Source organism: Schistocerca nitens, chromosome 11, assembly GCF_023898315.1.
Source record: "Schistocerca nitens isolate TAMUIC-IGC-003100 chromosome 11, iqSchNite1.1, whole genome shotgun sequence".
Classification (NCBI taxonomy): domain Eukaryota; kingdom Metazoa; phylum Arthropoda; class Insecta; order Orthoptera; family Acrididae; genus Schistocerca; species Schistocerca nitens.
In genome coordinates this window covers 148,725,616-148,742,666 of record NC_064624.1, presented here as the reverse complement: position 1 = coordinate 148,742,666, position 17,051 = coordinate 148,725,616, and the positions used below count along the sequence as shown (strand labels likewise).

General features: G+C 51.3%; 10 non-coding genes across 10 annotated transcripts; all 10 read left to right on the top strand.

The window, feature by feature from the left end:
- The first annotated feature begins 483 nt into the window (after positions 1-483).
- On the top strand, positions 484-602 carry LOC126214284 (5S ribosomal RNA). Its single transcript, XR_007541757.1, has one exon. It is a non-coding gene; the product is annotated as a 5S ribosomal RNA (ribosomal RNA).
- Positions 603-1,458: 856 nt separating this feature from the next.
- LOC126214283 (5S ribosomal RNA) lies at positions 1,459-1,577 on the top strand. The gene has a single exon (XR_007541756.1). It is a non-coding gene; the product is annotated as a 5S ribosomal RNA (ribosomal RNA).
- An 866-nt stretch (positions 1,578-2,443) lies between these two features.
- On the top strand, positions 2,444-2,562 carry LOC126214281 (5S ribosomal RNA). Its single transcript, XR_007541755.1, has one exon. It is a non-coding gene; the product is annotated as a 5S ribosomal RNA (ribosomal RNA).
- Positions 2,563-3,418: 856 nt separating this feature from the next.
- Positions 3,419-3,537, top strand: LOC126214279 (5S ribosomal RNA). The gene has a single exon (XR_007541753.1). It is a non-coding gene; the product is annotated as a 5S ribosomal RNA (ribosomal RNA).
- Positions 3,538-4,392: 855 nt separating this feature from the next.
- LOC126214278 (5S ribosomal RNA) lies at positions 4,393-4,511 on the top strand. Its single transcript, XR_007541752.1, has one exon. It is a non-coding gene; the product is annotated as a 5S ribosomal RNA (ribosomal RNA).
- Positions 4,512-5,373: 862 nt separating this feature from the next.
- On the top strand, positions 5,374-5,492 carry LOC126214277 (5S ribosomal RNA). Its single transcript, XR_007541751.1, has one exon. It is a non-coding gene; the product is annotated as a 5S ribosomal RNA (ribosomal RNA).
- Positions 5,493-13,241: 7,749 nt separating this feature from the next.
- Positions 13,242-13,360, top strand: LOC126214540 (5S ribosomal RNA). The gene has a single exon (XR_007541989.1). It is a non-coding gene; the product is annotated as a 5S ribosomal RNA (ribosomal RNA).
- A 991-nt stretch (positions 13,361-14,351) lies between these two features.
- LOC126214539 (5S ribosomal RNA) lies at positions 14,352-14,470 on the top strand. Its single transcript, XR_007541988.1, has one exon. It is a non-coding gene; the product is annotated as a 5S ribosomal RNA (ribosomal RNA).
- A 990-nt stretch (positions 14,471-15,460) lies between these two features.
- Positions 15,461-15,579, top strand: LOC126214537 (5S ribosomal RNA). Its single transcript, XR_007541986.1, has one exon. It is a non-coding gene; the product is annotated as a 5S ribosomal RNA (ribosomal RNA).
- A 991-nt stretch (positions 15,580-16,570) lies between these two features.
- LOC126214535 (5S ribosomal RNA) lies at positions 16,571-16,689 on the top strand. Its single transcript, XR_007541985.1, has one exon. It is a non-coding gene; the product is annotated as a 5S ribosomal RNA (ribosomal RNA).
- The last annotated feature ends 362 nt before the right edge of the window (positions 16,690-17,051 follow it).

Below are 17,051 nucleotides of genomic sequence, written 5' to 3'. Positions count from 1 at the left end.
TCGAGCAAAGTCGGGACAAGTCGGGACGGGGACGGGGACAGGGATAGGAATGGTGCGAATGCACTGCAAACTACGCACACACCTGGTGTGAGGCGAGGCGAGGCGAGGCGAGGCGAGGCGAGGCGAGGCGAGGAAGCCCACATGCTACCAGTGGCGCCCTCCAGCACGACACTGCCACACCACGCACAGGCCCTCCGCTGGACACCAGGGACAAGATGCGTCCTCCGCTAGTGTCGAAGGCTGCACGCGCGCAGCGAATGACAGGAGGTGCAACGAGCAGCAGTGCGTCTCACACACGCGGCGGTGCGCCCGCTAATTCGGCCGTCGCTCTGCTGGGACGCCGGGCGCGCCCCCCGCGCCGTCCTCGAGGAACTGGCTGTTGCGGAAGGAAGTGCTTTCGTCAAATGCGGCCGAAAACTAACATTTTGTGTGTTGGGAGAAAAGCCGAACGCGAATTCTGCCGTGCACCTACATTAGATGAGCGCCAACGGCCATACCATGATGAATACACCGGTTCTCGTCCGATCACCGAAGTTAAGCATCATCGGGCCCGGTTAGTACTTGGATGGGTGACCGCCTGGGAAACCCGGGTGCTGTTGGCTGCCTTCCTTTTTTTTTTTTTTTTTTTGTTATTATGTCGCTACCCCTGCCAGCCCAATTTTCAAACTACCTTTCTGTTGTGACAAAGATGCTTCCTTAAGCCTTTTAAACTACTGTAATGGTACGAAAATGCAGTAATTAACTCAGTTTGAGGGAGAATGTGCTAACCAAGTTTGCCAAGAAGACTTTGAAAACGACAAAACAGTACGAATCGGCAGGTGATTTCTGAAATACGTCACCGCCTATTTTTGTGTAGGAGTGTAGAGTTCCAAATTTTTGTAATCACGAACTTATTCCTTAGTCGTCTCGTCTCGTCTCGTCCCGCAGACGTTTGTCGTACTTGCGCTGTCATATGGACCACGACCCGAGCGGCAGCGAGCGGCAGTCGAGCAAAGTCGGGACAAGTCGGGACGGGGACGGGGACAGGGATAGGAATGGTGCGAATGCACTGCAAACTACGCACACACCTGGTGTGAGGCGAGGCGAGGCGAGGCGAGGCGAGGCGAGGAAGCCCACATGCTACCAGTGGCGCCCTCCAGCACGACACTGCCACACCACGCACAGGCCCTCCGCTGGACACCAGGGACAAGATGCGTCCTCCGCTAGTGTCGAAGGCTGCACGCGCGCAGCGAATGACAGGAGGTGCAACGAGCAGCAGTGCGTCTCACACACGCGGCGGTGCGCCCGCTAATTCGGCCGTCGCTCTGCTGGGACGCCGGGCGCGCCCCCCGCGCCGTCCTCGAGGAACTGGCTGTTGCGGAAGGAAGTGCTTTCGTCAAATGCGGCCGAAAACTAACATTTTGTGTGTTGGGAGAAAAGCCGAACGCGAATTCTGCCGTGCACCTACATTAGATGAGCGCCAACGGCCATACCATGATGAATACACCGGTTCTCGTCCGATCACCGAAGTTAAGCATCATCGGGCCCGGTTAGTACTTGGATGGGTGACCGCCTGGGAAACCCGGGTGCTGTTGGCTGCCTTCCTTTTTTTTTTTTTTTTTTTGTTATTATGTCGCTACCCCTGCCAGCCCAATTTTCAAACTACCTTTCTGTTGTGACAAAGATGCTTCCTTAAGCCTTTTAAACTACTGTAATGGTACGAAAATGCAGTAATTAACTCAGTTTGAGGGAGAATGTGCTAACCAAGTTTGCCAAGAAGACTTTGAAAACGACAAAACAGTACGAATCGGCAGGTGATTTCTGAAATACGTCACCGCCTATTTTTGTGTAGGAGTGTAGAGTTCCAAATTTTTGTAATCACGAACTTATTCCTTAGTCGTCTCGTCTCGTCTCGTCCCGCAGACGTTTGTCGTACTTGCGCTGTCATATGGACCACGACCCGAGCGGCAGCGAGCGGCAGTCGAGCAAAGTCGGGACAAGTCGGGACGGGGACGGGGACAGGGATAGGAATGGTGCGAATGCACTGCAAACTACGCACACACCTGGTGTGAGGCGAGGCGAGGCGAGGCGAGGCGAGGCGAGGCGAGGCGAGGAAGCCCACATGCTACCAGTGGCGCCCTCCAGCACGACACTGCCACACCACGCACAGGCCCTCCGCTGGACACCAGGGACAAGATGCGTCCTCCGCTAGTGTCGAAGGCTGCACGCGCGCAGCGAATGACAGGAGGTGCAACGAGCAGCAGTGCGTCTCACACACGCGGCGGTGCGCCCGCTAATTCGGCCGTCGCTCTGCTGGGACGCCGGGCGCGCCCCCCGCGCCGTCCTCGAGGAACTGGCTGTTGCGGAAGGAAGTGCTTTCGTCAAATGCGGCCGAAAACTAACATTTTGTGTGTTGGGAGAAAAGCCGAACGCGAATTCTGCCGTGCACCTACATTAGATGAGCGCCAACGGCCATACCATGATGAATACACCGGTTCTCGTCCGATCACCGAAGTTAAGCATCATCGGGCCCGGTTAGTACTTGGATGGGTGACCGCCTGGGAAACCCGGGTGCTGTTGGCTGCCTTCCTTTTTTTTTTTTTTTTTTTGTTATTATGTCGCTACCCCTGCCAGCCCAATTTTCAAACTACCTTTCTGTTGTGACAAAGATGCTTCCTTAAGCCTTTTAAACTACTGTAATGGTACGAAAATGCAGTAATTAACTCAGTTTGAGGGAGAATGTGCTAACCAAGTTTGCCAAGAAGACTTTGAAAACGACAAAACAGTACGAATCGGCAGGTGATTTCTGAAATACGTCACCGCCTATTTTTGTGTAGGAGTGTAGAGTTCCAAATTTTTGTAATCACGAACTTATTCCTTAGTCGTCTCGTCTCGTCTCGTCCCGCAGACGTTTGTCGTACTTGCGCTGTCATATGGACCACGACCCGAGCGGCAGCGAGCGGCAGTCGAGCAAAGTCGGGACAAGTCGGGACGGGGACGGGGACAGGGATAGGAATGGTGCGAATGCACTGCAAACTACGCACACACCTGGTGTGAGGCGAGGCGAGGCGAGGCGAGGCGAGGCGAGGAAGCCCACATGCTACCAGTGGCGCCCTCCAGCACGACACTGCCACACCACGCACAGGCCCTCCGCTGGACACCAGGGACAAGATGCGTCCTCCGCTAGTGTCGAAGGCTGCACGCGCGCAGCGAATGACAGGAGGTGCAACGAGCAGCAGTGCGTCTCACACACGCGGCGGTGCGCCCGCTAATTCGGCCGTCGCTCTGCTGGGACGCCGGGCGCGCCCCCCGCGCCGTCCTCGAGGAACTGGCTGTTGCGGAAGGAAGTGCTTTCGTCAAATGCGGCCGAAAACTAACATTTTGTGTGTTGGGAGAAAAGCCGAACGCGAATTCTGCCGTGCACCTACATTAGATGAGCGCCAACGGCCATACCATGATGAATACACCGGTTCTCGTCCGATCACCGAAGTTAAGCATCATCGGGCCCGGTTAGTACTTGGATGGGTGACCGCCTGGGAAACCCGGGTGCTGTTGGCTGCCTTCCTTTTTTTTTTTTTTTTTTGTTATTATGTCGCTACCCCTGCCAGCCCAATTTTCAAACTACCTTTCTGTTGTGACAAAGATGCTTCCTTAAGCCTTTTAAACTACTGTAATGGTACGAAAATGCAGTAATTAACTCAGTTTGAGGGAGAATGTGCTAACCAAGTTTGCCAAGAAGACTTTGAAAACGACAAAACAGTACGAATCGGCAGGTGATTTCTGAAATACGTCACCGCCTATTTTTGTGTAGGAGTGTAGAGTTCCAAATTTTTGTAATCACGAACTTATTCCTTAGTCGTCTCGTCTCGTCTCGTCCCGCAGACGTTTGTCGTACTTGCGCTGTCATATGGACCACGACCCGAGCGGCAGCGAGCGGCAGTCGAGCAAAGTCGGGACAAGTCGGGACGGGGACGGGGACAGGGATAGGAATGGTGCGAATGCACTGCAAACTACGCACACACCTGGTGTGAGGCGAGGCGAGGCGAGGCGAGGCGAGGCGAGGAAGCCCACATGCTACCAGTGGCGCCCTCCAGCACGACACTGCCACACCACGCACAGGCCCTCCGCTGGACACCAGGGACAAGATGCGTCCTCCGCTAGTGTCGAAGGCTGCACGCGCGCAGCGAATGACAGGAGGTGCAACGAGCAGCAGTGCGTCTCACACACGCGGCGGTGCGCCCGCTAATTCGGCCGTCGCTCTGCTGGGACGCCGGGCGCGCCCCCCGCGCCGTCCTCGAGGAACTGGCTGTTGCGGAAGGAAGTGCTTTCGTCAAATGCGGCCGAAAACTAACATTTTGTGTGTTGGGAGAAAAGCCGAACGCGAATTCTGCCGTGCACCTACATTAGATGAGCGCCAACGGCCATACCATGATGAATACACCGGTTCTCGTCCGATCACCGAAGTTAAGCATCATCGGGCCCGGTTAGTACTTGGATGGGTGACCGCCTGGGAAACCCGGGTGCTGTTGGCTGCCTTCCTTTTTTTTTTTTTTTTTTTTTGTTATTATGTCGCTACCCCTGCCAGCCCAATTTTCAAACTACCTTTCTGTTGTGACAAAGATGCTTCCTTAAGCCTTTTAAACTACTGTAATGGTACGAAAATGCAGTAATTAACTCAGTTTGAGGGAGAATGTGCTAACCAAGTTTGCCAAGAAGACTTTGAAAACGACAAAACAGTACGAATCGGCAGGTGATTTCTGAAATACGTCACCGCCTATTTTTGTGTAGGAGTGTAGAGTTCCAAATTTTTGTAATCACGAACTTATTCCTTAGTCGTCTCGTCTCGTCTCGTCCCGCAGACGTTTGTCGTACTTGCGCTGTCATATGGACCACGACCCGAGCGGCAGCGAGCGGCAGTCGAGCAAAGTCGGGACAAGTCGGGACGGGGACAGGGATAGGAATGGTGCGAATGCACTGCAAACTACGCACACACCTGGTGTGAGGCGAGGCGAGGCGAGGCGAGGCGAGGCGAGGCGAGGCGAGGAAGCCCACATGCTACCAGTGGCGCCCTCCAGCACGACACTGCCACACCACGCACAGGCCCTCCGCTGGACACCAGGGACAAGATGCGTCCTCCGCTAGTGTCGAAGGCTGCACGCGCGCAGCGAATGACAGGAGGTGCAACGAGCAGCAGTGCGTCTCACACACGCGGCGGTGCGCCCGCTAATTCGGCCGTCGCTCTGCTGGGACGCCGGGCGCGCCCCCCGCGCCGTCCTCGAGGAACTGGCTGTTGCGGAAGGAAGTGCTTTCGTCAAATGCGGCCGAAAACTAACATTTTGTGTGTTGGGAGAAAAGCCGAACGCGAATTCTGCCGTGCACCTACATTAGATGAGCGCCAACGGCCATACCATGATGAATACACCGGTTCTCGTCCGATCACCGAAGTTAAGCATCATCGGGCCCGGTTAGTACTTGGATGGGTGACCGCCTGGGAAACCCGGGTGCTGTTGGCTGCCTTCCTTTTTTTTTTTTTTTTTTGTTATTATGTCGCTACCCCTGCCAGCCCAATTTTCAAACTACCTTTCTGTTGTGACAAAGATGCTTCCTTAAGCCTTTTAAACTACTGTAATGGTACGAAAATGCAGTAATTAACTCAGTTTGAGGGAGAATGTGCTAACCAAGTTTGCCAAGAAGACTTTGAAAACGACAAAACAGTACGAATCGGCAGGTGATTTCTGAAATACGTCACCGCCTATTTTTGTGTAGGAGTGTAGAGTTCCAAATTTTTGTAATCACGAACTTATTCCTTAGTCGTCTCGTCTCGTCTCGTCCCGCAGACGTTTGTCGTACTTGCGCTGTCATATGGACCACGACCCGAGCGGCAGCGAGCGGCAGTCGAGCAAAGTCGGGACAAGTCGGGACGGGGACGGGGACAGGGATAGGAATGGTGCGAATGCACTGCAAACTACGCACACACCTGGTGTGAGGCGAGGCGAGGCGAGGCGAGGCGAGGCGAGGAAGCCCACATGCTACCAGTGGCGCCCTCCAGCACGACACTGCCACACCACGCACAGGCCCTCCGCTGGACACCAGGGACAAGATGCGTCCTCCGCTAGTGTCGAAGGCTGCACGCGCGCAGCGAATGACAGGAGGTGCAACGAGCAGCAGTGCGTCTCACACACGCGGCGGTGCGCCCGCTAATTCGGCCGTCGCTCTGCTGGGACGCCGGGCGCGCCCCCCGCGCCGTCCTCGAGGAACTGGCTGTTGCGGAAGGAAGTGCTTTCGTCAAATGCGGCCGAAAACTAACATTTTGTGTGTTGGGAGAAAAGCCGAACGCGAATTCTGCCGTGCACCTACATTAGATGAGCGCCAACGGCCATACCATGATGAATACACCGGTTCTCGTCCGATCACCGAAGTTAAGCATCATCGGGCCCGGTTAGTACTTGGCTGGCTGCCCGCCTGTTCACATCGTGCGCTCCGTCGCCGTGCAGCGGGCTGGTGTTTACGCTGAGTGCTTCGTGAGCCGCCGCCTAGCAGCTCAACTCTTCTATCAACTACTTCTGTGAGTAAATTCGAAAAAGGATGAATCGCGAAAACTCCGTACAGTGTGTCTTTGATCGTAGTGCCGCTAGGCCGTCTCCATACGAAGTTCACGAATGGATCTTTAATGAAATTCGTATACCGGAAAATGAGTTGATTGGAATACAGTTAGACTTTATTCAGAATTCTGCCTTTTTGAAATTGCCGAATGCGGATTATGTGACTAAGGTTCTATCCGAATGTGGTGGCACAAAGAAATATAAGCATACTGATGGTTCTGTGTCGGATGTGATACTTTTGCCGGCAGGCTTTGGTGTGCGATTGGTAAAAGTGTACAATGTGCCTTTTGAATGCCCAAATGAGGCTATTGCACGGAAGCTTGGTGAATATGGGACCGTCCTTCGGGTCGATGACGATGTGTGGCCGTCTGGTTTCCGTTATAAAGTTCTTAGCGGAGTCAGGACTGTTCGGATTGATTTGAAAAAACATGTACCGTCTTATCTCACGATTGCGGGGAGCCGTGCTTTTATTAGCTATAGTGGACAGCCGCAAACGTGCTCGGTTTGTGGTGGCACGGATCATTTGCGGCAAAATTGTCGACAGCGTCGGCCGTTACAACTCCCACGCGAAGCTGTAGACCCGACTAGCTATGCTGGCGTGTTGGTCGCGGATAGTGGCCTCGCGGCCGACACACGACCAACTCCTGCTGTCACCGCTACACCGACCCCCGTGTCCGACACAGTGGATTTATCGGATGTTTCTGTCCCGCCAGCTGACACGACCCAAAGTTTACCGGCCACACCCACTTCCCGTGCGGCTCCCCGGCCCGACGTGTCGTCTGCAGTCGTACCACCGACCGATTCTGCCACTTTTCTTGTCACTCCGAATCCGGTCTCTGCTTCCGGATCGTCGGCGGAGAAACGGAAAAAGACGAAGAAACAGAGTTCGCAGAATGCGGGTGAAGGTGACGCTAGTAGTGCAGAGAGTGAGACGTCGCAGGCGTCCACTCAGTCTGCTCCCGTCGAACAAAAACCGAAGCGCCGCAGGAATCGCCGTTCGAAAGCGGACGCGTCTGCTGCCCAGGATGCGGACTTTGAACAGGCCGTTCACGATCTGACGTCAAGTCTCGCACACGAGCGACGCGATTTGCAGTCACCGCGCGCCGCCCCCGCGACGGCGTCCGCTGTCTCGATGGCCCCCCCGCCGCGCTCCGCCCGGACCGCTGGCGACGTCGCACACAAACCACCCGACGGCATGGAATGGTCGGCGGATGTGGACAGCGACCATTTTTTCTAATTAATTTTCATCGAGACCTCCACGGATGAGTCCCCACCACCAGCTGCGCATTTTAACAGTGAATGTCAACAAGATTTGTAGTGTTCGTAAAGTTGCTGCTTTCCTTCAGTATTTACAAGACTGTCAATGTGATGTCGCCTTTCTACAAGAGGTTACCAGTGAACTTATTGACCATCTTTCCTTTTATAATGTGATTGTGAACATTGATCCTGAGACGAACTGTGGCACGGCCATTTTAACGGCGCCTGGTTTTGATGTTACAGAAGTGGATATTTTACCGAATGGCAGGGGGATAGCGTGTGTCATCCATGACATTTTCTTTGTAAACGTTTACGCCCCTTCCGGGACGGACAACAAGCGTTTGCGGAGTTCCTTTTTTAGCCACGATCTGTGTCACCTTTTCTATCGCAATCGCCGGAGACTCGTCCTCGGTGGCGATTTTAACTGTGTTCTTCGGGAGGAGGATCAGGAGCCACGGGCAAATAAGTGTTTTGAATTGCAAACGCTGGTAGCGACTTATGACCTTATAGATACGTGGACAAGTTTTCGCCCCGGTGTCAAAGGTTTTACTTATTTTTATAACGCTGGATGCAGTCGGCTGGATAGAGTTTATATTTCGACTGCACTTTCTGCACAAATTCTCCAGGCGGATATTTTACCTACTGTTTTTTCTGACCATTGTGGCTTTTTGTGTACGCTTTATCTTCCGTATGTTCGTCCCGCGCGCATGCGCACGTATTGGAAGTTGAATGTCAGCGTGTTGGATGACGTTTCCCTTGTTGAACAAGTCCACTCACTCTGGCAACAGGTTCTTCTATTTCGTCCGCAGGCGCGTTCTGAACTTGACTGGTGGCTTCATTACGCCAAGCCCGCTCTCCGCAACCTGCTAATTAATTACTGTCGCGACAAAGCCCACTGGAATAAGGTGACGCTGGATTTTTATCGAGATGTTCTACGCGACCTAGTCTCCAGGGTACCCGACCGTCCGGACTTACTACCAACTTTACGGAAGGTTAAAACCCAGATTTTAAATCACCTGTACCAGAAGGCCCAAGGTTCCATAGTTCGTAGCCGGCCTTACGATGCGACGCTGCGAGAGCCTCTTTCTATATATCATCTGAAACGGGATCGCCTCCGTCGTGATAAAATTTGTATTAAGGATTGGATCACAACTGGCGGCCTCAAGACTACCAATCCGAAAGTTATTCGGGCCGAAATTTATGAACACTTTTTTAATCTTTTTCAATGTCATCCGGTGGACAATGTAGCCTTGCGATCACTGTTACACGACGTACATCCAGTTTTAACTAGAACTGATCGAGCCCATTTAAATGCCCGATTTACGTTTGATGACATTTCTGATGCGGTTGCAGCGGGACCGAAGGGAAAGGCGCCTGGCCATGACGGTCTCCCTGTAGAATTTTATGTTAAATTTTATGATTTATTGAAAGACAGTTTTGTTACAATGGCAAATGAGATTCATAGTGGCCTTGCTGTACCGGAAGAGTTTTTAGAGGGGCTCATCGTCCTCGTTCCCAAAACGAGGGCCACCCCCACCACGGCTACTTTGCGGCCGATCACCCTTTTAAACGCTGACTACAAGATTATTGCCCGTTGCTTTTCCAACCGGTTGAAATCAGTCTTGCGGTCTCTTATCAGTCCATCTCAATCTTGTGCTGTTCCTGGTCGCAATATATATGATGCCCTTCTAGCGTATCGTGACTGTATTGCCTATGCGACGACGCGGCGGCGGAATAGGGCTGCAATACTGTCGATTGATTTTCAAAACGCTTTTGATAGGATCAGTCACGACTATTTACGGACTGTTATGGTCCGTATGGGGCTTGGTCATAAATTCAGTACTGTAATTCACAATCTTTTAACAGCGGCTACTTCTCGAATTCTGTTTAATGGACTGCCCGGCGATGGTTTCAGGCTTCGTCGGTCTGTCCGGCAAGGATGTCCACTTTCTATGTGTCTTTTTGCAATCGCAATGGACCCCCTGTTGCGAAAGATATCCACCGTTTGTCACGGGGTGACTGTTGGCGCGGGTTCACTCGTTTGCAAAGCCTATGCCGATGACTTAGGCGTCTTTCTCGAACGACCGGAAGACATTGATGTTCTGTCTCTCATTCTTTCTCAATTTGAAAAAGCTTCTGGGGCTGTTGTGAACCCGACTAAATCAGTTTTGATCCCACTCACTCCGAATATGAGGAACTTACGGCGCGACTGGTATACTATCAAAGAACAACACACAATTCTTGGGATTGTCATGACGTCCAACATTCAACAGATGGAGGCCTTGAATTGGCGCGCCGTGTTGTACTCAATTCGAGCGTTGTCGCAAGCAAATGCCAAGCGCAATTTAGCGTTAACAGAACGGGTTTCGGTCGCAAATGTTCAGATTCTTGCGAAGGCCTGGTTTTTGGCACAAGTTCTGCCCGTCCCTAAACAATTGGAACGCGCTATTACACACGCTGTTTACTGGATGGTTTGGCGGGGTGAAATTTTTAAAGTGGCCTCTCGGACTTGTACGCTTCCTCCAGCGGAAGGCGGCATTGGTTTAGTCGATTTTCACGCTAAATGTGCCGCCCTGTTGTTACACCGGACTGCCCGTGTTATGGACAAGGATGCGACGAGCCCCACGTCGGCGTTATTTGAATTTTATCGGCCTGCCTCCTTGAGCGCGCCTGTTTTTATTCTGGATATACCTTATCGCCTGAATTTTGTCCGCCAATATTATCTCCACTGCAGCTATCTGGCTGATGTCGATTGGCGTCGCGACACCGTTGGCGCCATCACTGCGGCACTGCGTGGCATTCCGCCCAGGAACAAATGGGAGCTGCGGCTCCCACGACATGATTGGCAGGCGGTGTGGCGGAACGTTTCAAACAATTTGTTGTCGCCGGCTGTCAAGTCTACGTGGTACCGGGTCGTCAATCGTACGATAGCCACGAACGCGAAGCTTTATGCCATCAATCTCGTCCCCCACAGCCGTTGTGCTGACTGCGGTGCGGATGACACTATCGAGCACCGTTTTGATTGTCCTCGGTTTACGGAGGTTTGGACTACTACCAGAGAGATGTTGGCCTTGATGAACAGGATGCCTTCGCGGGACATACAGCCTCTGTACCTCCTGGTTCCTGATTGGCGGCTTTACCCGACAACGAAATGGACTGCACATGCGTGGCTTGCCGCGCATGCTGCCCATGGGATTTTTTCTCTTCACCTCACGGACCGACTCCACTTTCTTACTTATATTTGGGATGCTTACCGGCGTGAACAAATGCACCCGAAGTGTCGTCAACGTTATGCCAGGTTTCTGGAAATCCCGATTCTGACTGCGTTTCACAAACTCGGTATTCCGATTGTGATATAACCATTTCTGTTTTGATCTGTTTCTCCCGATTTCGACGTTTAACCTTTCGCGTTGCTACTACTCATGGTTTTCAATGTGTGGACGACCCCGGATAAGACTGCTTGTTTGAGGATGTACGATGTAACTGGGTTTTGCTGGAGTGCTGTTCCTCCACGGCGCTGCACCTGGTGTGTTTTCTCAGACGCGACGCTGTGCAGAAGGCACGGGTTTTTTTTTTTCCTGGCTGTTCTACTTGCAAACTTGTTGAAGACTGTGTTGAACGTGTTTATGTGGCATATGGCACAGTGACTGACTCTTCAGTTTGCTGCGCCTGCTTCATTCACTTCTCCGAAGGTCTACAGTAATCTAGCGGCCAAACTTTATCTTTACATTAATTGTTCATTGGCCGTCTTCCTTTTTTTTTTGTTTGTTATTAAAGCTTAGTGCATGGCCTCAAGGCTCATACCTTGTGATTTCCAGTGTCCATGGGATACTATTTGGAAGCACTTTGTTTCAATTTGGACATTTTGTGGAAGTCATGCAAATGGAGAATTCATGGCTTCTTCGTAGACGAGAACCGGCCAGTAAACTTTCTTTTGAGAAGAATCCTTCTTGCACTTCGCGTTTTTGGCGTTTCTTTCTTTTCTTTGGTGTATATTCCATTCTGCTGGACCTCATACGTCATTCTGCATCGGCGGTGCTTTACCAGATGCGTGTCATCTTCTGTTTTTTTTTTACATATGGTGCAAGTTTATTTTTTTATTTTCTCGGAAGATGTCCAGCGTACGGGTGGATGGTACAGACATTGCAGAAGCGGCATTTCATTTCTATTTACCTGATTTTGTGGCTTACTACTTGCAACACCAAATGTTTTGGTTTTGCCACGGAATATTTTATTTCTTAATGTTGTTCTTTTTCTTCCTGCATCGTATAATGAAGGAGCCACCACCACCGCTCTTATAGCATTCGAAGCTCGCCGAAGAAGGCGTTTTGTGGAGAGCGATAAGGCCGGGCTATAAGGGGAGATGGGAGGCCCGTAAAAGAAAAAAAAAAAAAAAAAGGTGCTGTTGGCTCCCCTTCTTTTTTTTTTTTTCCTTTTTATATCGCTACTCCTGCCAGCCCTCTTTCGATACTACCCTTCTGTTGTGACAAAGACGTTTCCTTAAGCATTTTAAACTACTGTAATGGTGCGAAAACAAAAAAAAATAAAATAAAATAAAAATGAACCAATAAAAATGGTACTTTTGGCTCCCCTGCATTTTTTCCTTTTTAAGCCGCCATCCTGCCAGCAGTCGTTTCATACTACCTTTCTGTTATGACAAAGATGCTTTCTTAAGCATTTTAAAGTAATGCAACGGTACGATAATGCGGTAATTAACTCAGTTTGAGGGAGAATGTGCTAACGAAGTTTGCCGGGAAGTCTTTGAAAACGATAAAACAGTACGAATCTGCCCTGAAATGCGTCAGCGCCTATTGTTGTGCTGCACTGTACAGTTCCAAATTTGATTTGTAATCATAAATTTATTCCTTAGTCGCGTCGTCTAGTCCCGCAGACGTTTGTCGTGCTTGCGCCGTCATATGGACCACGACCCGAGCGGCAGCGAGCGGCAGTCGAGCAAAGTCGGGCCAAGTCGGTACGGGGACAGGGATAGGAAAGGTGCGAATGCACTGCCAACTATGCAAACACCCGGTGTGAGGCGAAGCGAGGCGAGGAAGCTCACATCGCTACCAGTGGCGCCCTCCAGCACGACACTGCCACACCCCGCACAGAGCATACGCCTGGACACCAGGGACGAGATACGCCTTCCGCGAGTGTCGAAGGTTGCACGCGACAAGCGAATGACAGGAGGTGCTACGAGCAGCTGTGCGTCTCACACACGCGACGGCGCGCTCGCCAATTCGGCAATCGTTCTGCTGGGACGTCGGGCGCGCACTCCGCGCCGTCCTCGAGGAACTCGCTGTTGCGGAAGGAGGTGCTTTCGTCAAATGCGGCCGAAAACTAACATTTTGTGTGTTGGGAGAAGAGCCGAATGCGAATTCTGCCGTGCGCCTACAGTATATGTACGCCAACGGCCATACCATGTTAAATACACCGGTTCTCGTCCGATCACCGAAGTTAAGCAACATCGGGCCCGGTTAGTACTTGGATGGGTGACCGCCTGGGAGCACCGGGTGCTGTTGGCTCCCCTTCTTTTTTTTTTTCCTTTTTATATCGCTACTCCTGCCAGCCCTCTTTCGATACTACCCTTCTGTTGTGACAAAGACGTTTCCTTAAGCATTTTAAACTACTGTAATGGTGCGAAAACAAAAAAAAAATAAAATAAAATAAAAATGAACCAATAAAAATGGTACTTTTGGCTCCCCTGCATTTTTTCCTTTTTAAGCCGCCATCCTGCCAGCAGTCGTTTCATACTACCTTTCTGTTATGACAAAGATGCTTTCTTAAGCATTTTAAAGTAATGCAACGGTACGATAATGCGGTAATTAACTCAGTTTGAGGGAGAATGTGCTAACGAAGTTTGCCGGGAAGTCTTTGAAAACGATAAAACAGTACGAATCTGCCCTGAAATGCGTCAGCGCCTATTGTTGTGCTGCACTGTACAGTTCCAAATTTGATTTGTAATCATAAATTTATTCCTTAGTCGCGTCGTCTAGTCCCGCAGACGTTTGTCGTGCTTGCGCCGTCATATGGACCACGACCCGAGCGGCAGCGAGCGGCAGTCGAGCAAAGTCGGGCCAAGTCGGTACGGGGACAGGGATAGGAAAGGTGCGAATGCACTGCCAACTATGCAAACACCCGGTGTGAGGCGAAGCGAGGCGAGGAAGCTCACATCGCTACCAGTGGCGCCCTCCAGCACGACACTGCCACACCCCGCACAGAGCATACGCCTGGACACCAGGGACGAGATACGCCTTCCGCGAGTGTCGAAGGTTGCACGCGACAAGCGAATGACAGGAGGTGCTACGAGCAGCTGTGCGTCTCACACACGCGACGGCGCGCTCGCCAATTCGGCAATCGTTCTGCTGGGACGTCGGGCGTGCACTCCGCGCCGTCCTCGAGGAACTCGCTGTTGCGGAAGGAGGTGCTTTCGTCAAATGCGGCCGAAAACTAACATTTTGTGTGTTGGGAGAAGAGCCGAATGCGAATTCTGCCGTGCGCCTACAGTATATGTACGCCAACGGCCATACCATGTTAAATACACCGGTTCTCGTCCGATCACCGAAGTTAAGCAACATCGGGCCCGGTTAGTACTTGGATGGGTGACCGCCTGGGAGCACCGGGTGCTGTTGGCTCCCCTTCTTTTTTTTTTTCCTTTTTATATCGCTACTCCTGCCAGCCCTCTTTCGATACTACCCTTCTGTTGTGACAAAGACGTTTCCTTAAGCATTTTAAACTACTGTAATGGTGCGAAAACAAAAAAAAATAAAATAAAATAAAAATGAACCAATAAAAATGGTACTTTTGGCTCCCCTGCATTTTTTCCTTTTTAAGCCGCCATCCTGCCAGCAGTCGTTTCATACTACCTTTCTGTTATGACAAAGATGCTTTCTTAAGCATTTTAAAGTAATGCAACGGTACGATAATGCGGTAATTAACTCAGTTTGAGGGAGAATGTGCTAACGAAGTTTGCCGGGAAGTCTTTGAAAACGATAAAACAGTACGAATCTGCCCTGAAATGCGTCAGCGCCTATTGTTGTGCTGCACTGTACAGTTCCAAATTTGATTTGTAATCATAAATTTATTCCTTAGTCGCGTCGTCTAGTCCCGCAGACGTTTGTCGTGCTTGCGCCGTCATATGGACCACGACCCGAGCGGCAGCGAGCGGCAGTCGAGCAAAGTCGGGCCAAGTCGGTACGGGGACAGGGATAGGAAAGGTGCGAATGCACTGCCAACTATGCAAACACCCGGTGTGAGGCGAAGCGAGGCGAGGAAGCTCACATCGCTACCAGTGGCGCCCTCCAGCACGACACTGCCACACCCCGCACAGAGCATACGCCTGGACACCAGGGACGAGATACGCCTTCCGCGAGTGTCGAAGGTTGCACGCGACAAGCGAATGACAGGAGGTGCTACGAGCAGCTGTGCGTCTCACACACGCGACGGCGCGCTCGCCAATTCGGCAATCGTTCTGCTGGGACGTCGGGCGCGCACTCCGCGCCGTCCTCGAGGAACTCGCTGTTGCGGAAGGAGGTGCTTTCGTCAAATGCGGCCGAAAACTAACATTTTGTGTGTTGGGAGAAGAGCCGAATGCGAATTCTGCCGTGCGCCTACAGTATATGTACGCCAACGGCCATACCATGTTAAATACACCGGTTCTCGTCCGATCACCGAAGTTAAGCAACATCGGGCCCGGTTAGTACTTGGATGGGTGACCGCCTGGGAGCACCGGGTGCTGTTGGCTCCCCTTCTTTTTTTTTTTCCTTTTTATATCGCTACTCCTGCCAGCCCTCTTTCGATACTACCCTTCTGTTGTGACAAAGACGTTTCCTTAAGCATTTTAAACTACTGTAATGGTGCGAAAACAAAAAAAAAATAAAATAAAATAAAAATGAACCAATAAAAATGGTACTTTTGGCTCCCCTGCATTTTTTCCTTTTTAAGCCGCCATCCTGCCAGCAGTCGTTTCATACTACCTTTCTGTTATGACAAAGATGCTTTCTTAAGCATTTTAAAGTAATGCAACGGTACGATAATGCGGTAATTAACTCAGTTTGAGGGAGAATGTGCTAACGAAGTTTGCCGGGAAGTCTTTGAAAACGATAAAACAGTACGAATCTGCCCTGAAATGCGTCAGCGCCTATTGTTGTGCTGCACTGTACAGTTCCAAATTTGATTTGTAATCATAAATTTATTCCTTAGTCGCGTCGTCTAGTCCCGCAGACGTTTGTCGTGCTTGCGCCGTCATATGGACCACGACCCGAGCGGCAGCGAGCGGCAGTCGAGCAAAGTCGGGCCAAGTCGGTACGGGGACAGGGATAGGAAAGGTGCGAATGCACTGCCAACTATGCAAACACCCGGTGTGAGGCGAAGCGAGGCGAGGAAGCTCACATCGCTACCAGTGGCGCCCTCCAGCACGACACTGCCACACCCCGCACAGAGCATACGCCTGGACACCAGGGACGAGATACGCCTTCCGCGAGTGTCGAAGGTTGCACGCGACAAGCGAATGACAGGAGGTGCTACGAGCAGCTGTGCGTCTCACACACGCGACGGCGCGCTCGCCAATTCGGCAATCGTTCTGCTGGGACGTCGGGCGTGCACTCCGCGCCGTCCTCGAGGAACTCGCTGTTGCGGAAGGAGGTGCTTTCGTCAAATGCGGCCGAAAACTAACATTTTGTGTGTTGGGAGAAGAGCCGAATGCGAATTCTGCCGTGCGCCTACAGTATATGTACGCCAACGGCCATACCATGTTAAATACACCGGTTCTCGTCCGATCACCGAAGTTAAGCAACATCGGGCCCGGTTAGTACTTGGATGGGTGACCGCCTGGGAGCACCGGGTGCTGTTGGCTCCCCTTCTTTTTTTTTTTCCTTTTTATATCGCTACTCCTGCCAGCCCTCTTTCGATACTACCCTTCTGTTGTGACAAAGACGTTTCCTTAAGCATTTTAAACTACTGTAATGGTGCGAAAACAAAAAAAAATAAAATAAAATAAAAATGAACCAATAAAAATGGTACTTTTGGCTCCCCTGCATTTTTTCCTTTTTAAGCCGCCATCCTGCCAGCAGTCGTTTCATACTACCTTTCTGTTATGACAAAGATGCTTTCTTAAGCATTTTAAAGTAATGCAACGGTACGATAATGCGGTAATTAACTCAGTTTGAGGGAGAATGTGCTAACGAAGTTTGCCGGGAAGTCTTTGAAAACGATAAA